Here is a 19,059-nt window from a genome sequence, read left to right as displayed (position 1 = left end):
GGGTGAATTGGGCAAACAATCCTCTGTCCATGGAATCCAATCATTTAAGGACACAAATGGTACAGATAAAAGGGAATGGGAGCAATATAGGAAAGCAATCTAATTCAGAGGAAGTTTAATGGAGGTGATGGGTTGCTTTTGACATCTACTCACCAGTTGGCTATTTGGAATGACCTTTGTTAGTAAAACTTGAAAATAGGTGACAGGCCATTTAAAAATACTTGCACAAGCGCCTCTAGCATGGGGAAATAATGTGCCAGCCACTTGCCACCTCCTCCCACATCCTTCCTAATCCTTCTAGGGGATCCGCCCTCTTCTTCCTCTCCTGGAATCCTCATCAAAATTGAAAAAGAACAAGTGAAGCCAGGCCCAGTTGACAGGGCTTCCTTGTGACTTCTAAAATATTCTCACCTTTGGGAATTCTTTAGAACTGGATTTTACCTAATCTCTCAGTGGTCTCCTATCAATGCTCAAGTCAACGATGTTTATTGAGCACAGATGACTAGGGCCCAGCACTAGAGATTATAAGAGGCCATTGTTTTTGGACTAAGTGAGCTCCCCGGCCCTAAAAGACCAGGCCTAAACACCAAAATGAAGTCACTGAAGGCAAAGTTCTACTCCACTCAATAAATCTAAGCTGTTTATCTGACATCCTGAGAAATCAGGATTAGAGAGATAGGCATGATAATGAAGCTCCTGGAAGAAAAAGAAAGGACCACCCATTTTTAGTTCTCTTCTTTCTCTTGTAGTCTTTTCCTAACATTAACCTTCTCTGCTGAGGAACACATCCTATTTTATAGGATGCTCTCCATTCTAGAACTGAAAATAATGCACATTTAGATTTTGTGTGTGTGTGCGCGCGCACACACACACGTGTCGCACGTGTGCACGCTGCTCCTGGGGCTTGAGCACAGAGCTTGGGCGTTGTCCTGAGCTTTTGTTCTCAAGGCTAGCATTCTACCACTTGAGCAACAACTCCATTTTCAGCTTTTTGGTGGTGTGTCTAGGCAGACTTTGAACTGAGATCCTCAGATCTCAGCATCCTGAGTAGTTAGGATTATGGGTGTGAGATACCTATGCCTGGCCCATTTTAGATCTTTAAATTGTAATTTTTGTCTTTGACAAGAGAGAATCAAGAGGCAGCTCCACTGTCAAGACTCCAGGCAGGACTTTAGAGGTAAGCAGTTGGAAAAGTATGCAGCATAGCTTAGTTGCAGAGCTATTGCCTCGTTTGAGTGAGAATGTGGGCTTCATCTTAACACTGCCAAATAAATATTTAACAAGTAAATACGCTATACTGTAGTGAAGTGAGGAGGTCAGATTTGGCCCAGTGCCATCACTGGTCACACAGTGAATTGTAGGGTCTGGCATCTTGTCTGTGTGGGTATACCTGAATTCCTAGAGGAAGGGAAATCCCACCCCCAGGTTATGGGTGTTCCCGAATCCCTGGAGTCAGGGGTGGACACTTGGCCTATAGGTTACTGAACCTGTCAGTCAAGTGCCTGGGACTGAGAGCTTCTTGTGGCTCTGCCCCTTGATCTGATCCTATTTAGGGTCAGGCCGGCTCAGGTGCCATTGTGCTATGCCACATGTCTTACTAAGCAACATCACCAGATCCATATGTTCTAGTGCTTGAGTAGTAAGTAGTCTTTCTAAAAACTACATGCTAGTTATAACCTGGAGTACCTGTGAGTGTGACCTTTTTGGAAATAGAGTCTCCGATGATATAATTAAGGATTTCAGATTTTGGAATAAGCCCTAATGACTGATGTCTTTATGAAGAGAAAAAGAGCAAGTGGCTTGACATCTGTAATCCTAGCTACTCAGGAGGCTGAGACCTAAAGATTAGGGTTCGAAGCCAGCACAGTCAGGAAATTAGGGAGAATCTTATATCCAAGTATCCACCAAAAAGTCAGAAGTGGAGCTCTGGCTCAAGTGATAGGTTTTTCAGTCTATGTTGGTACTCTAAGGGACAATTCCCAGGCCCTGAGTTCAAGTCCTAGTATTGATACAGGAAAAGAAAAAAGGAGAAAAAGAAGGATGCGTGAAGATGGAGGTAGAAGACTGAAATTACATTGCTACAAGCAAGGAAGGCAAAGCTATAAAACCACAACAATTTAAAGATCTTGACTGCCTTTATTATTATTATTATTTGCCAGTCCTGGGGCTTGAACTCAGGGTCTGAGCACTGTCCTTGAGCTTCTTTTGCTCAAGGCTAGCACTCTACCACTTGAGCCACTGTGCCACTTTCAGCTTTTTCTGTGTATGTGGCACTGAAGAATCAAACCCAAGGCTTCATGCATGCAAGGCAAGCACTCTACCTACTAAGCCACATTCCCAGCCCTTTATTTTTTAATTCTAGAATCCAGGAACACTCCTATCACAAAATAGAATATATAGATTGACATAAGCCAAGGTGAGGAAGATGGTTGGTAAGACAGAATAAGGCTGAAAAAAGCAGAAAGAAGCAGCCAAAAAAAAAAAAGCAGATTGGTCATTTCAAAGTTATTTTTCTTGTAGGGCAGGGACTAGAAGATAGAACAGTAGAGAAACAACTTATTGGTAAACATCAGATGATAGCAGGTTATCAAGCCTGGGGCTGGAGTTGCAGCAGATGTCTCTTTGGATTCCCAAGCCCACATGCCTGATGTAATGTGGGCAGGGGTGGATTTGACTGTTTCCTTTCTAGTCCTGATTCCTGGGAGGTCAGTAAACAGTTCAGCTTAAATTGACTCTAATTTGATTTTTAGCCTCATCTGTTGGAGCCTGGTGCAGATGCTTAGTCCAAACAATGCCCTCCGATTTTTATTTAACAGCTACAAGGATTTTCCCTTGAAGCTTTTGGAGAGAACCCCATCAACCTTGCTGACACCTCTAGTTTGTACTTTGCCCTTTAAAATTATGAGAGAATAATTATGAGATAACAAATGCATTTAAGACCATGAGTTTCTGGTCATTTATCACAGAATCGGAGGAAATATATATATATAGTATTTTTTTTGGTTTTGTCTTCTTGGTTGTGTGTGTGTGTGTGTGTGTGTGTGTGTGTGTGTGTGTGTGTGTCTTTACTGGGGCTTGAACTCAGTACCTAGGCATTGTCCCTTAGCTTTTTCATTTGAGGCTGATGCTGGACTGTATGAGCCGCCGCTCCACTTCTGGCTTTTTGCTGGTTAATTGGAGATAAGAATCTCATGGGCTTTCCTGCCCTGGCTGGCTTGGAACTGTGATACTCAGAGCTCAGCTAGGGTTACCAGCAATGTATCCAGCTAATACATCAATTTTTTTTATTCCCATTTTACAGTAAAGGCTTAGAAAGATGAGCAAACTTGCTCAGTCTGTTTTTATGCAAAGAACTAATTTAAGCTAGTTACACATGAAGCTACTGAATGCCCACAGGAGACAGAATAGGAGCCAAACAAGAAAATGGGGACAAATGCATAGCTCCAGGTTGCTACTGGAGAAAGGAAAATAAGCACACACCATTTCACTTACTGTGCAGCTTTGCACAAATACCAGAGCTCTTTTAATTAGGTCAGGACAAAGCTCTTGGAAGGAGAAAACTAGCAAAACAGAACTGAAGATAACAAGTAAAACAGTTCAGCTCAAATTCTCTGTGGAAGAGACCAGCCCAGACCAGCCTGAGCCAGCCCCAAACACCAATGACTTAAGAGTTTTGGAAAAGTCTGAGCAGATTATATTAATAGAGCAATTAGGGGCAGGAAGCAGGCTAAACCTCTTGAAATCTGGGAATGAAAGGGGAAATTTCAGAACAATTTGGTTTGTTGGAAGGAATGCAGTCACATGCTTTAATTTATCTTTGTTCAGTTTATTTCTAAGATGCTGAAATGGCAAGTCTGAAGAGCAACGAACACAGGTTTTTCTCACATGCAAACAGCAGGGAGTCATTACTTGTGTGCTTTCTTTTCTGCCTGTTCTAGGGCTTGAACTTGGAGCTTGGGCACTGTCCACTCACTTTTTAGCTCAAGACTAGCACTCTACCACTTGAATCACAGCTCCACTTTGGACTTTTTTGGTGGTTCAAGAGTCTCGTGGACTTTCTTGCCCTGGTTGGCTTTGAGCCACAATCCTCAGATCTCAGCTTCCTGAGTAGCTAGGATTATAAACCTGAGCCACTGGCACCAAGTCGTCATTACTTTGTTTTGGTCAGTCTTGGGGCTTGAACCCAGGATGGGAGCACTGTCCCTGAGCTTCTTTTGCTCAAGCTATCATTCTACTATTTGAGCCACAGCACTACTTCCAGCCTTTTCTGCTTATGTGGTACTGAGGAATTGAACCCAGGGCTTCATGCATGCTGGGCAAGAGGAGTTAATACTTTTTTTTTTTTTTTCGGCCAGTCCTGGGCCTTGGACTCAGGGCCTGAGCACTGTCCCTGGCTTCCTTTTGCTCAAGGCTAGCACTCTGCCACTTGAGCCACAGCGCCACTTCTGGCCATTTTCTGTATATGTGGTGCTGGGGAATCGAACCCAGGGCCTCATGTATACGAGGCAAGCTCTCTTGCCACTAGGCCATATCCCCAGCCCGAGTTACTACTTTTTAAGGTACAAAAAATAAGATTTTAACAGTATTTACAGGCTGGGCCATGGCCCAGATGGTTGAGCACCTCCCTAGCTAAGCACAAGGTGGTAAGTTTGAAGTCTCATATTGGAAAAATTAAAAAATAAACCAATAACAGCATTTATGATGTGTTTAAATTAGTGTTTGGCACATAATATGTATCAGCTGTAGAATATTTACCACTCAAGTTCAAAGATAGTCTTCTATTTTTTAGCACACAGTTCACAGCAGCCCTGTAACTATGAGTGTCATCCTCATTTTATATATAAGGACACAGAGGTAAAACTCTTCTCGGGGTGGACGTGGTAGCTCACCTATAATTCCAGACTTGGGAAGACAGGCTGAGGTGCCCCAGCTAGAAGTCATCTTGGATTCCACAGCAAGACCTTGACTCAAAGTGGAAAAAAAAAAAAAAAGCTAAGGATGCAGCTCAATGGCCTAGCATGCTAGCCTAACATCATGGGTGAGGCCCTGGATTCAAGTTCTGTCACACACACACACGCGCACGTGCGTACACTCCATAGAATCATTCTTCGAAAATCACACAGCCTGGTGGCAAGCCCACATTCTCTCTGGAATTGGCTCTGAAAGCCTGTGCTGTGCAGCCCCAGCAACCTTGTGACTCCTCCTTTTCAAACTGGCAGAGATGGCAAGGATAACTGCTTCATTGTTCCTTGTTCTTCTAGGTCCAGAACTGACATCTGTCGATCATTAAGGGGTGTAGGTATGAAACTGTGGAGGACACAAGGCCAGAGATGGGGGGGGGGAGGGCGTATCATATTCCCTGCCCCGCCCACCACAAAAGGTACAATACTTCATTTCTGTAGTAGGCTTCTACAATATGATTGGGTTAAGATTTTTGTTTTTATTTTCTATGCTGGTATTTAGAACCTTCACTCTTGCTTGTCTTTTTTTGCTCAAGGCTGGCACTTTACCACTTGAGTCATACCTCTACTTCTAGCTTTTTGCTGGTTAGTTGGAAATAAGAATCCCTCAGATTTGTGTGCCCTGGCTGGCTTAGAAACAAGACCCTCAGATCTCAGCATCCTGAATAGTTGGGATTACAGATATGAGGCATTGGCACACAGATAGTATGATTGTTAATATGGTTGTATATTCTGGAAAGAGGTGCAATACTTTGCTTCACCAGTTCTCCTATTTGGTTTCTTTGAGCTGTTTGAAGTCTTTGCTTATTTGTAAGTTCATATGTAGGACTTATAAACAGATCTCCCATTTGATATGTACTGTGGCACTAGGATGACACAGTCTGGCACCAGCCTGAAATCTGACAGATAGTGACACACTAAGCTGAGTGTGTGATTCAGGTGGTAGAATACCAGCCTTGAGTAAAAAAGCCAGCCCAGGCAGGAAAGTCCAGGAGACTCATCTTCAATTAACCAGCAAAAAGCAGGTACTGTACTAGCTGAGCCACAGCTCCACTTCTGGCTTCTTGCTGGTTAATCGAAGATAAGGGTCTCATAGATTTCCTGTTCCAGCTGGCTTAGAACCACAATCCTCAGATCTCAACCTCCTGTGTAGCTTGGATTACAGGTGTGAGTCACTGACAATTACTATCATTTTTAAATCTTTGGTTGGATCCATAGCTACAGAAACTGTGGACACATAAAACTCACCGTATGCTATTAGTTCTGTCTGGCATCAGTACCTGGCAGTGCCTATCTATGGGAAAAAGACATTGTCCAAGATGAAATTCATAAGTCCTGTTGCAGATCAGCGTTCTCAAGTGGCCATTTGCCATAGATTCTGATGACAGGAAACACTAACTCTGAGCCTGTTTGAATATAGACTAATATATGGCAGCAGCGTTTCCTGCGCATTTACAAAACAGAACTATCCCTTCAATGAAGTCGATGAATGAGTCACCAGAAGTAACAGTCCATTCTCACGAGGCAGTGGCGCGTGTCTCGAGGATTGGCTAATCTTTACCAGGCACAGAGAAATACATGAAAACTAAGAGCCTCTTCTGGAGAGAAGCCCTTGTATTTTCTTAGAACCACAACATAGCAGAGAACTTCCAGGAAGACACTTGTCAGCATCATGAGGTCAGTTGAATCAGATTTTTAAGGAGTCCAGCTCAGCTGGGCATCGGTGGCTCATGCCTATAATCCTAGTTTGTCAAGGAGCTACAATCCAAGGAACATCTTACCAGCCCAAGAAAGAAAGGCCACAAGACCCTTATCTCCAATTAACCAACAAAAAGCTGGAAGTGAGCTGGGTGCTGGTGGCTCATGCCTATAATCCTAGTTACTCAGAAGGCAAAGATCTGAGGATCACGGCTCAAAGCCAGCCTGGGCAAGAAAATTCCATGAGATTCTTATCTCCAGATAGCCACCATAAGAGCTAGAAGTGGTTCAAGCATGAGCCTTAAGTATAAAAAACCCAAGGACAGCCCAGGCACTAAGTTCAAGCTCCAAATCAGGCATGCGCACACACATGTGCACACACACACACTAGCTAAACAGAAAAAACAAACAAACAACCAGACCCAGGCCCAGAGTTCAAGCCTCTTAAATTTCCAAGAAAAGCACACAATTTTACTTTCAAAAATTGAATTACAGCTAGACATTACACTGGCGGCTCACATGTATTATTATTACTTTTTGACAGTGCTAGGGTTTGAACTCAGGGCCTGGGTACTGTCCCTGAGCTTCTTTTGCTCAAGGCTAGCACTCTACTACTTGAGCCACAACACCACTTTCGGCTTTTTCTGTATAGGGGGTACTGAGGAATCAAATCCAGGGCTTCATGCATGCTAGGCAAGCACTCTACCACTAAGCCACAATGCCAGCCCCTGGCTCACACTTATACTAGCTATCCAGTAGGCTGGGATCCATAAAATTGAAGTTCAAAGCCAGCCTTGGCAGAACAGTCCTCAAGATCCCATCTCAATAATAAAAAACTGAGCTAAAGGCATGCCTCAAGTGGTAGAGTGCCAGAGGAGCAAGCAAGTCAAACACAAGCAGGAAGCCCTGACTTCAAACTCTAGTCTTGGCTCTCCCAAAATCAAAACAAAAAACTCCAAATCACTCAAACAACATTTTCTTCTAACTGCTAACAGTTCTATTTATTTTTCAATCTTTTATTATTATAAAGGTGATGTACAGAGGAGTTAACAGTTATAGAACTCAGGTAAAGAGTACATTTCTTTTTTGACAAGGTCACTCTTTCCCTCATTCTCTCCCAGTTCTCTTCTTACCATGAATATGAAAATCTTTTACAAAGTCAATCACACAACACTCAGATAACAAAATGGTTAAACGTGGCCTTTGCCACATGAAATGCTCTTCATTCATCAGTCATTTACCACTCATGCATACAGGGGTTGATTTTAAGTGACCTCATATGCATAGACCTGATTTATTTATTTTTGTAGTCATAGGGCTTGAACTCTGGGGCCTGGGTGCAGTCCTGGATCTCTTCAGCTCAAGGCTAGAGCTCTACTACTTGAGTCACAGCACCACTTCCAGTTTTCTGGTGGTTAATTGGAGATAAGACTCTCATAGACTTTCTTGCCCAGGTTGGTTTTGAACCATGATCCTCAGATCTCAGCCTCCTGAGTAGGTAGGATTATATGCATGAACCACCGGTGCCTGTTCTGAATACTTTTTAAGACAAGGGTGGAGCCATGATGTTCCTAATCAATACAGTTACAGGAAGACTCTAGAGATATACAGCACATAATCAGTAACATTAGTTATTTGAAGGAACAAATGAAGTCCTTGCTTCAAAAAGATTAGCACAGTTTATGCTGTGGTAGTTTCTATCATATTAAAAACTGATAGGAAATGTCTGAGTGTGCTTGTTTGTATTTGTTGTCATTTAGAGGATATGATGCTACTTATATGAATAGAACCCTAACTGTAATATTTTCTGGCTATGTGGTCTTAGGAAAACTGCCTCACTTCTCTGAGCCTTAGTTTTCTTATCTGCAACATGAGGATTTTAATAGCTGGGTAAGACTGTTATGAGAATTAAATAACATTAGTTCTATTCATATAAGTAGCATCATATCTATTCGTGTAAATAAGGTTACATCAACTTTCAGGCCTTACATAAGTTATTTAAAATCTAATTAATTTGACATCATCACCTTTCACTTAGCTAAAGCCTCTCCTCCGTGTGGCTGTGATATTGTTCCTCATCTCCCTGTCTCAAAACCCAACACACACCTCAGCTAGTAACCACACTAGAATCTAATGGTCAACTAGGCGCAAGTAGTGTATGCCTGCAAGCTGGAAATTGGGGATCTGAAGCAGATTTGAAAGTTGGAGGCCATCAAGGGCCACGCTGTGAGACTCTGACTAAAAAACAAACAACTACAGTCCCCTAACCACCCCACACTAATGGTTAATGCTGGGATCTTTTCTTTTTTTTATATGCTATTTTTTTAATTCTAAAGTTCTTATCCTAAATATAGGGTATATAGTGAAAAACTTTACATAAAAGCATTTACCTTCTTTTTTAAATTTAATTTATTTATTAATTGAAAACAATTTTTTTTGACAAGGTGTTGTGCAAAAAGGGTACAGTTACATAGTAGGGCAGTGTGTACATTTCTTGTGATATCTTACGTCCTGTTTTTCTATCTCTTCTCTAGGTCAGGTAGACATATATACAATATACAATGTATCAAGAACATATACAGTAGCCACGTGGCCACGCCCAAGAAAGTTCGCCTAGGGCTTTAAATGTAATGTCGATATTAGACCATATGTCGACAGTAGTCTTATATGAACGTACATACATAGCTTTTGAGCTATTGTATTCCCCTGAGAGGTCAATTTTTGACCTTTATATGTTGAGTAATTGTTTGGTTTTAGTTACATACTGTTGGGTCGCTGCCCCAATCCTGTGGAGAATACTATTTGACAAGCAGTTTTTGTTTCACAGACTTGGTCTCCACTGTCTCTCCGTCTCCCTTTGTTAACAGTCATATATCAGGGAGATCATGCCCCTTTGTTTTCTGTGTTCTAGGCTTGTCTCGCTCAACATTATTTGTTTGAGTTCTGACCATTTCCCTGCGAATAACAATATTTCACCATTCCTAATCGCTATGTAGTATTCCATTGTGTATAGGTACCATATTTTTTGGATCCATTCATCTGTGGAGGGGCATCTCGGTTGTTTCCATATTTTGGCTATTGTGAATTGTGCCGTGATAAACATGGAAGTACAAATGTCTTTTTGATATCTTGGGTTTTGCTGTTTAGGATAGATGCCTAGGAGTGGTATGGCTGGGTCATAGGGTAGGTCTATATTGAGCTTTTTGAGAAACATCCATACTGTTCTCCAAAGTGGTTGTACTAATTTGCAATCCCACCAACAATGGTTCCTCTTTCCCCGCACCCCCTCCAGCATTTGTTGTTGCCTGAATTCAGAGTATAGGCCATTCTAACTGGGGTGAGGTGGTATCTCAGGGTTGTTTTTATTTGCATTTCCTTTACTACCAGGGATGTTGAACATTTCCTCATATGTTTCTTTGCCATTTTTATTTCTTCTCTTGTGAATTCTCTCTTTAGCGCCTTTGCCCATTTCCTAATTGGTTTATTGGACTTGGAGGGGCTTGGTTTTTTGAGTTCTCTGTAGATGACAGATATTAGGCCTTTGTTTGTTGCTGTGCTGGTAAAGATCCTTTCCCATATGGTTGGCTGTCTCGATGTTTTGGTGGCTATGTCTTTAGCTGTGCAGAAACTTTTTAATTTGTAGTAGTCCCATTTGTCCAGTCTCTCCCCTGTTTGTTGTGCCCCTGGGACTATATTCAGGAAGTTCCTTCCTGTGCCTATAAGTTCTAGCGTCTTTCCTACTCTGACCTTCAGTAGTTTCAAGGATTCAGATCTGATATTGAGGTCCTTGATCCATTTTGAGTTGATCTTGGTGCATGGTGATAGGCTTGGGTCTACTTTGAGTTTTCTGCATATGGCTGCCCAGTTCTCCCAGCACCAATAGTTGAAGAGGCTATGTTTATTCCATTGTATGTCTTTAGCTCCTTTGTCGAATATCAGCTGGCTGTAAGAGTGCGGTTTTATTTCTGGATCTTCAATTCTAACCCATTGGTCTTCCGATCTGTTTTTACACCAATACCAGGCTGTTTTTGTTAGGATGGCCCTGTAGTAGAGCTTGAAGTCTGGTATTGTGATACCTCCTGCACTGCTTTTTTTTGCCTAAAATTGCTTTGGCTATTCTAGGTCTTTTGCTGTTCCATATGAATTTATGGATTGCTTTCTCTATTTCAGTGAAGAATGTGACTGGGATTTTGATGGGGATTGCATTGAATTTGTATAACAATTTGGGCAATATGGCCATTTTCACTATATTGATTCTGCCTACCCATGAGCATGGGAGGTCTTTCCATCTCCTTGTGTCTTCTTTGATTTCCCGTATTAGATTTTTATAGTTTTCATTAAAAAGGCCCATCACATCCTTGGTTAAGTTGATCCGTAGGTACTTTATTATTTTTTTTTTTGGCTACTGTAAATGGAATTGTTTCCATAATTTCCTTTTCTGTTTGTATATTGCTGGTGTACAGAAAAGCTGCTGACTTTTGTGGATTGATTTTGTATCCTGCTACTTTGCCAAAATGGTTTATTAGGTGTAGGAGTTTGGGGACTGAGTTTTTTCGGTCCTTCAGATATAAGATCATGTCGTCTGCAAACAGGGATAACTTGATTTCTTCCTTGCTGATGTGGATCTCTTTGATGTCCTCCTCTTGCCTTATTGCTATGGCTAGGGATTCCAGCACTATGTTGAACAGAAGTGGGGAGAGTGGGCATCCTTGTCTTCTTCCTGAGTTTAGGGGGAATGATTTAAGTTTCTCTCTGTTTAATATGATGTTAGCAGTTGGTCTGTTGTATATGGCTTTTATTGTTTTGAGGAATGTTCCATCTATTCCTGTTCTCTCCAAAGCTTTTAATAAGTATGGATGTTGTATTTTGTCAAAGGCTTTTTGGGCATCGACTGAGATAACAATGATTCTTGATTTTAGTTCTGTTGATGTGGTGAATTACATTGATTGATTTACAGATGTTGAACCATCCTTGTGACTGTGGGATGAAGCCTACTTGGTCATGATGTATAATTTTCTTGATCAGTTTCTGGATCCTGTTAGCTAATATTTTATTGAGGAGCTTTGTGTCTGTGTTCATTAGTGATATTGGTCTGTAGTTCTCTTTTTTGTTGGGTCTTTGCCTGGTTTGGGAATGAGTATGATATTAGCTTCATAGAATGAGTTTGGGATTTCTCCCTCTGTTTCTATTTCGCGAAAGAGTTTGAGGAGTATTGGTATTAGCTCCTCACTAAAGGTTTTGTAGAATTCGTTGGTGAATCCATCTGGGCCTGGGCTTTTCTTTGTTGGGAGGTTCTTGATTACCTCCTGTATCTCACTGTAAGTTATTGGTTTATTTAGTTGATTTATTTCTTCTTGGTTCAGTTTGGGCAGCTTATACTTCTCTAAGAATTGATCCATTTCTGTAAAATTATTGTTTTTTACTAAATAGAGGTTCTAGAAATAGCTCCTTATGATTGTTTGAATATTGTGTGTACTTGTTGTAATTTTTCTGGTGGAGTCCCTGATTTTACGTATATGAATCTCTTCTCTTCTTTTTTTGGTAAGTATTGCGAGGGGTCTGTCATTTTATTTATTTTCTCAAAGAACCAGCTTTTAGTCTTATTTATTTGTTGAATGGTCTTTCTATTTTCAATCAGATTTATCTCTTCTTTAATCTTTGTGATCTCTCTCCTCCTAGTCATTTTAGATTCGGTCATTTCTTGTTTCTCCAGTTGTTTTAGTTTCATTGTGAGGTTATTCACCTGCTCTGCTTCCATTCTTTTAATGTGAGTGCTGAGGGCAATGATCTTGCCCCTCAGGACTGCCTTAGCTGTGTCCCATAGGTTTCTTTGTGATGTATTTTCATTGTCATTGTGGCTTATGAATTCGTTGATTTCATCTTTAATTTGGTCTGTGACCCATGTGTTGGATAATAGTGTGGGGTTTAGCCTCCAAGAATGTGTATAGCCTCTGTGGTAACCGTTGTTATTGAGGGTTACCTTTAATCCACTGTGATCAGATATAATACATGGGATGACGTCAATACTTTTGTATTTGCTGAGGTTCTTTGTGTGGACTATGACATGGTCTATTTTGGAGTATGATCCATGGGCTGCTGAGAAGAAGGTGTACTGGGTCTCTGTAGGGTGGAAGATTCTGTATAGGTCTGTCAGATCCATTTGGGAAATGGTGTTACTTAGGTCCTCAGCTCCCTTGCTGATCCTCTGGGTGTTGGATCTGTCTCTTGGGGAGAGTGGGGTATTTAGGTCTCCCACTAAGATTGTGTTTGGGTCTTTCTTGTTCTGTAATTCTGTGAGAATTTGCTTGACATATATGGGACCTCTTTTGTTCGGTGAGTATACATTTATCACCGTGATGTCTTGATTCTGGATTTTTCCTTGTATTAAAATGTAGTGACCTTCTTCGTCTTTTTGAGTTGATTTTAATGAAAAGTCCAGCTTGTCTGAGATCAGGATGGCTACACCTGCCGTTTTGGTAGGTGCGTTTGCTTGGAAGATCTTGCTCCATCCTTTCATTCAGAGCCTGTTTTTGTCCCTTGCTGTAAGGTGGGTCTCTTGTAGACAACAGATGCCAACTTTTTGTTTGTGGATCCATTCTGCCAGTCTGCTCCTCTTTATCGGAGAGTTTATACCATTTATATTCAAAGAGATCAAGGATAAGAGTGTTTTTTCTCCTTCCATTTTCTTGTTGTGCTGTTTTTTCCTCTTTTTTTTTTCCTTGTCTTTAGTGAGCTGCTCTTTCTGTTTCTGTTTCTGTCTGTGTGTCCTGTACGATCTCTGTTGGGTGGGATTCCCCTCTTAGAATTCGCTGTAGGGCTGGCTTTTTATTTACATACTCCTTTAGATCCTCTTTGCTATGGAAAGATCTGGTTTTCCCTTCAAATGTGAACTCCAGTTTCGCTGGATATTTAATCCTAGCTTGCATATTGTTGGCCTGTAGAACTTGGATGGTGTTCTTCCATTCACTTTGCGCTTGGTAGGTTTGTGTGGAGAGGTCTGCTGTTATTCGGATCCTCTTCCCATTGTAGAACATTTCTTTCTTTGTTTTGGCTGCATTCAGAATTTGCTCTTTATTCTTGAGATCTGAAGTCTTGAATATTATGTGCCTTGGGGTGGCTTTTCTGGGGTCTGGCCTGCCAGGTGTCCTATAGGCTTTGGTTACCTGGATGGGGTCCCTTGTGAGATTGGTGAAGTTTTCTGCAATAACTTTATTGAAAATATGATGAAGCCCTCTGCTCTGGTATTCGGCTCCTTCTTCTATTCCAATTATGCGCAGATTATATCTCTTGTCTTTGTCCATTAGTTCCTGGATTAGTCTGTCCTGAAGCTTCACCGTTTCTTGGAGTGTGGTAATTTTCTGGTTGTTGTCGGCTGCTTCATCGTCCAAGTGAGAGATTCTGGATTCCATATGGTCAACTCTTTGTGCTGTGGATTCAATTGCAGAGTTTATGGATAACAGAGAGCTATTTATGGTTGTCAGATCAGCTCTGATCATGGAAATTTCTTCCTTTAAAGAGTTGTATTTTAAATCTATTTTTTCATGCATTTCACTTCTCAGGATGTTAAGGTCTTCTTTAACGGAGGTTTGCATTGTATCCATTTTTGCTTCCATTTCTTTCTTGGCTTCCTGGATGTCCTTCAAGACTTCCACTCTAAACTCCTGGAATTGTTTTCTGATTTCGTTTCTGACACTTTCCATCATTTCTGTTAACATGGCCTCATTTGCTTTTTTATTCTTCATCTCCTCTTTAGTCGTGCTGCTTTTTGGAGCTGGAGAGTTGGCTTGCCCTTTGATGAACTGTGTTATATTTCTTTGTGATTTTCGCATCTGGAGATCTGTGGGTGGCTTCCTTGGTTTGGTTTTGTGCTGGTCCATCAGTGGGAGCCTTGTGCCCTGGTGTCCTGGCTCTGGGTTTGGGTTTGGCTGTTGGACCTTGCTTCCCAATGGGTGAGCATGACCTTCTTGGTTGTTGCTGAGGTGGTCACTCTCCCTGCACTTGGGGGCCGGTAGGTTCTGTGTCTTTCTCTGTGGGACAGTGTCCTGGCGCTGTGCTGTGCTGACCCTAGCATGCCCCTGTTGGGGGTTTGTTGGTCGCTAATTCAGAGTGGCGTGGAGGCTTATCTCTTCTTTGGTTCTTTTTTCCACTCTGTATCTTGGTCAGAGGAGCTCACCTCTGAGGCAGTTCTCCTTCCTGTGTGGACCGCTCTGGGGCCGGTGTTGTTGGGGTGCGGCCCACCCACTTGTGTGAAATGCGCCAAACTGAGTGGGCACAGGCCAATGGACAGCTCTACCCTCCTGTGTAGGCCACGCCTACCAGAGCAAGCCCTGGGTTGTTGGGTTGTGCTTGTGCCCTCCTGCGAGTCCGCTGTGGGGGGGCGGTATGTGTGGGGCCCAGTGGGATCAACCGTCTGGGCGCGGGTTAGCATCCTCAGACTGCGCCTCTGCTGCGAGGGGGGCACGTGATCAGGCCCAGGTGTCCCTGCTGGGCTTGTATTGCCCACCAACACCTGTGATTTTAGTTGTAAAAGTCTGAGAGGTCCAGGCGCCTCGGGTGGGGCTTGCACTGCCGGCTGTCCCCTGGCCTCTGTTGGGAAGGGGGCAGGACCTGTTCGGCCAGTTCCAGCTCCTGGGCGGCCTTGGGGCTGCTCCGCCCTTCCCCTGCTAAACTCCTGTGACTTCCCAGCACCTGATGGGAGCTTCCCACCTGATTTGGGGGTTCTTTGTTCCCTGGGGGTGGGGAGGGGAAGGGAGGGAGTTCTAGCTTCTTCGTAGGGTTTGGGTCTCTGATAGCTGGTCTCCCGTTGGGGGAGGGGGTAATGGGGGACTCACTGGTCCTCGATTGTGTGTGTGTCATGTGCCGCCGTTGGTCCTTCAGGGGTGGCGAAAGGTCGTGGTGGCGTCCCCAGCTCTCCTCTTCTGCACCACTGGGTTCCCCAGGCACTGATGTCCATTCGTGGTGTGGACCTGAACTTCCCGCCGCCGCCGTCGCCGTATGTCTTGGTCCGAACCCTCCCTGGTGTCCGTGAAGTCCCGCTGTCTGGACTCTGCGCTCCCGGCAGTTGGTCTGCAGATCGCCCGCTCCCCTTTCCCATCCTGGCCCTTTTCGAGCCAGGGTCGGCTGGTGGGGGGAGGGTGCCCCGTAGATTCTCCGGCTCTGTGTTGGTTTTTGGCTCTTCTTTTTTGCTCCTTTTTGTTTTCCTGTGTTTCTCCACTGCTTCTAGCTGCTGGTTTTGCTGGGTTCTTGATGGGGTGTTGGGTGCTGGAGTTCCCAGCTCGCTATTCAGTTGGAGTGAGTCGGGGTGTCTCCCTACTGTGGCGGCGCCATCTTCCCTCCTGGCATCTTTTCTTTTAACTAGTCAATTCACATCCCTGTGGAAAAATAAGCACCCCCTCTTGCCGGGCTCTAGTGGCTCATGCCTGTAATCCCTCGCTACTCTGGAGGCTGAGATCTGAAGATTTCAGCTCAAGGCCAGCACATACATAAAAATCTGTCAAACTTTTATTTCCAATTAACAACCAAAAGCCAAAAGTGGAGCTGTAGCTCAACGGCTAGAGTACTAGCCTTGAGCACTCAGGGATAGTGCTCGGGCCCAAGTTAAAGCGTCAGGACTGACACACCCATAATAACATACACACACACACACACACACACACGCACACACACCCTGAACCTTAACCAGGGTAGAGTCTCACAGCTCCTCAATTTCTTCTCTCTCTCCTGCCATCTCCTCTCTCTCCTCTCCTGATGCTTGAGTCTCTTGCTGCATCGACTTCTTTCTGGCCTCCTTCAGTTGGCACTCCAGCCTCTCTCAGACCTGCAGGTAATAGATCCCTCCTTGTTTTAAGCAACATGGTTCACGTCCTTGTTTATAACCTGATGCACACAGCTGAACCTAACATCATTCCCACCTCCACCCCCAAGGCCTTCCTAAAGTTGACATCTTGTCTCCGACCACTCTCAAGAGAGAGCTCAAGACTAAATGAGAAACACATCATAACATAATTTGATAAAGGCTTGCTGTTGAGAGCTGGCAAAAGAATATATATATATATATATATAACAGGGCTGGGAATATGGCCTAGTGGCAAGTGTGCTTGCCTTGAATACATGAAGCCCTAGGTTCCATTCCTCAGCACAACATATATAGAAAATGACCAGAAGTGGCGCTGTGGCTCAAGTGGCAGCCTTGGGCAAAAAGAAGCCAGGGACAGAGCTCAGGACCTGAGTTCAGCCCCAGGACTGGCAAAAAAAATGTAAATTGAAAGAAAATGGCATCAAGTTCTTCAGGGAACTGCTAGGATTTGCAATGGACATAGTTTGAATGGTGCTGGTTTGGGGGGGATAAAATGAGTGTTTGTACAACTCAGAGCAAACCAGTTGCCTTTGGCTGCTGGTTTTATTCCAGAAGGGCTGACTGGTTGGTTTTTACATCCCTATTTAGACCAATTCCCCTTATTTTCTCCTCCTCCTCTTCCTCCTCCTCCTCCTCCTCCTCCTCCTCCTCCTCCTCCTCCTCCTCCTCCTCCTCCTCCTCCTCCTCCTCCCCTCTCCTCTTCCTTCCCCTCTTCCTCCTCCTCTACCTCCTCCTCTTCCTCTTTCTCATTTTCATCCTTTTTGGTATTAGAGATTGAACCCCCAGCCTTGTGCTTGCTAGGCAGGCAGTCTGTATGTGAGCCTTGCTCCAATCCCCTGATCTTCATTTCTATCCTAGGCACAACCAAGTTTCCTCCTTAAGAAGGAAGATGGTATATTAATTTCCTACGCCTGCTTTAATTGTTGGTACAAATTGGTGGCTTAAAACTCCAGACCTGTATTCACCCATAGTTGTTGAGGTTAGAAGTCTGAAGGCAAGGCTTGGGCAAGGCCTTGCTTCCTTGAATTCTGCCAGGGAATGCCCCCCCCCCACCCCGCCCATCCTGCATCCCTTTCGTGGTGCTGGTGCTTTTTGGCATTCTGGGCTTGGTAGATACATCACTCTGTCACTGACTGGGTGGGTCCTTAGTTTCATGTAAGATAGGATTCTGACAAAGACTTAGTTCTGAAATGAAAGTAAAGCCCAGAAAAGTAGCACAGCAGGCTGCTCAACAATGTGGATTAGCCATTGTGTCGTTGTATGTAATTAGTTTATGGGGAAGGGCTTGAATTTTCATGCCTTTCTGGGAAAGGGGAGAAAACTTGCAGTTTGCATGTACCACACTGCTCAAAATCGCCTGTGTTTGATAGCTCCACCCCCACCCCCACCCCCACCCCACTGGGGATCTTACTATGCTAATATATTACAGTGAAGGTGTATGAGGCTGAGGTCAGTCAGTGCCAGCAGATCTGTTGCCGTTGTGGCGGTCACTGGTCTTAACCAATAAGCCTGTGGCTTCCTGTTTTTGTTTATCTCCTTGCACTGTGACCTGTGGGTTCCCCATCTTCCTTCTGGGTCCGTATTTCTCCTTTTAATAAGAACACCAGTCTGACTGGATTAGGGTTCATGATGGCCTCATTATAAGCTGATTTCCCTCTGTAAAAGACTATTTCCAAATAAGATTGCATTCAGAGTTATTGGAGATTAGGACTCCAACAAATCTTTTTGGTGGACCCAGACGAATCCATCACACAAGGTAATGAAGAAATGTCCAAGTCTGAGGAGCTGCTGTGCAGCCTCCCTTCCCCAGAGGAACTGAAGTGGCCTCAGGGCTGCGACAGGGGTTTGTATTCATGGGGTCCCTGCCCCTCCTTGAAGAAAAGTCACTGGCCTGGAGGGCTGTGTTGTGTAGTAATGCTAAATTTGCCAGCCACTAAGTAAGGCAGATACCATTAGAGACAAATGCCTACACAACTGGGGAGAAAACTGCCTCCATTAAAATGGTTAGTGTAGCTACAAAGTTACTGTTTCCATACAGAAGCTTATGAAGCAGCCAAGAATCCCCAAACCACTTGGCTCATTAGAATACTGAACTGAGCATGCCCAGAAATGTCAGCCCTCTTTCCCCTTTTTTTTGGCCAGTCCTGGGGCTTGGACTCAGGGCCTGAGCATTGTCCCTGGCTTCTTCTTGCTCAAGGCTAGCAATCTGCCACTTGAGCCACAGCGCCACTTCTGGCCATCTTCTGTATATGTGGTGCTGGGGAATCGAACCCAGGGCCTCATGTATACAAGGCAAGCACTCTTGCCACTAGACCATATCCCCAGCCCCCTCTTTCCTTTTTGAACAAGGACCTCCAATTGAATATACTGAGAAAATTATCCCTTGAACTGAGTTCCCAATGTGCCCATCCCTAATGCTCCCAAATGTGCCCACCCCTAATTTGCTTTCCAATATTTGCTTTCCAATAGACATAGGCTTTCCAAATGAAATCCTGTTACCTTTCTTCAAGGGCAACATCATTTTGTCAATAACACCAAGCTTTC

This window comes from Perognathus longimembris, chromosome 12 (genome assembly GCF_023159225.1).
Source record: "Perognathus longimembris pacificus isolate PPM17 chromosome 12, ASM2315922v1, whole genome shotgun sequence".
Lineage (NCBI taxonomy): Eukaryota > Metazoa > Chordata > Mammalia > Rodentia > Heteromyidae > Perognathus > Perognathus longimembris.
The sequence above is the reverse complement of the archived record's forward strand: the minus strand, read 5'-3'. Positions refer to the sequence as shown.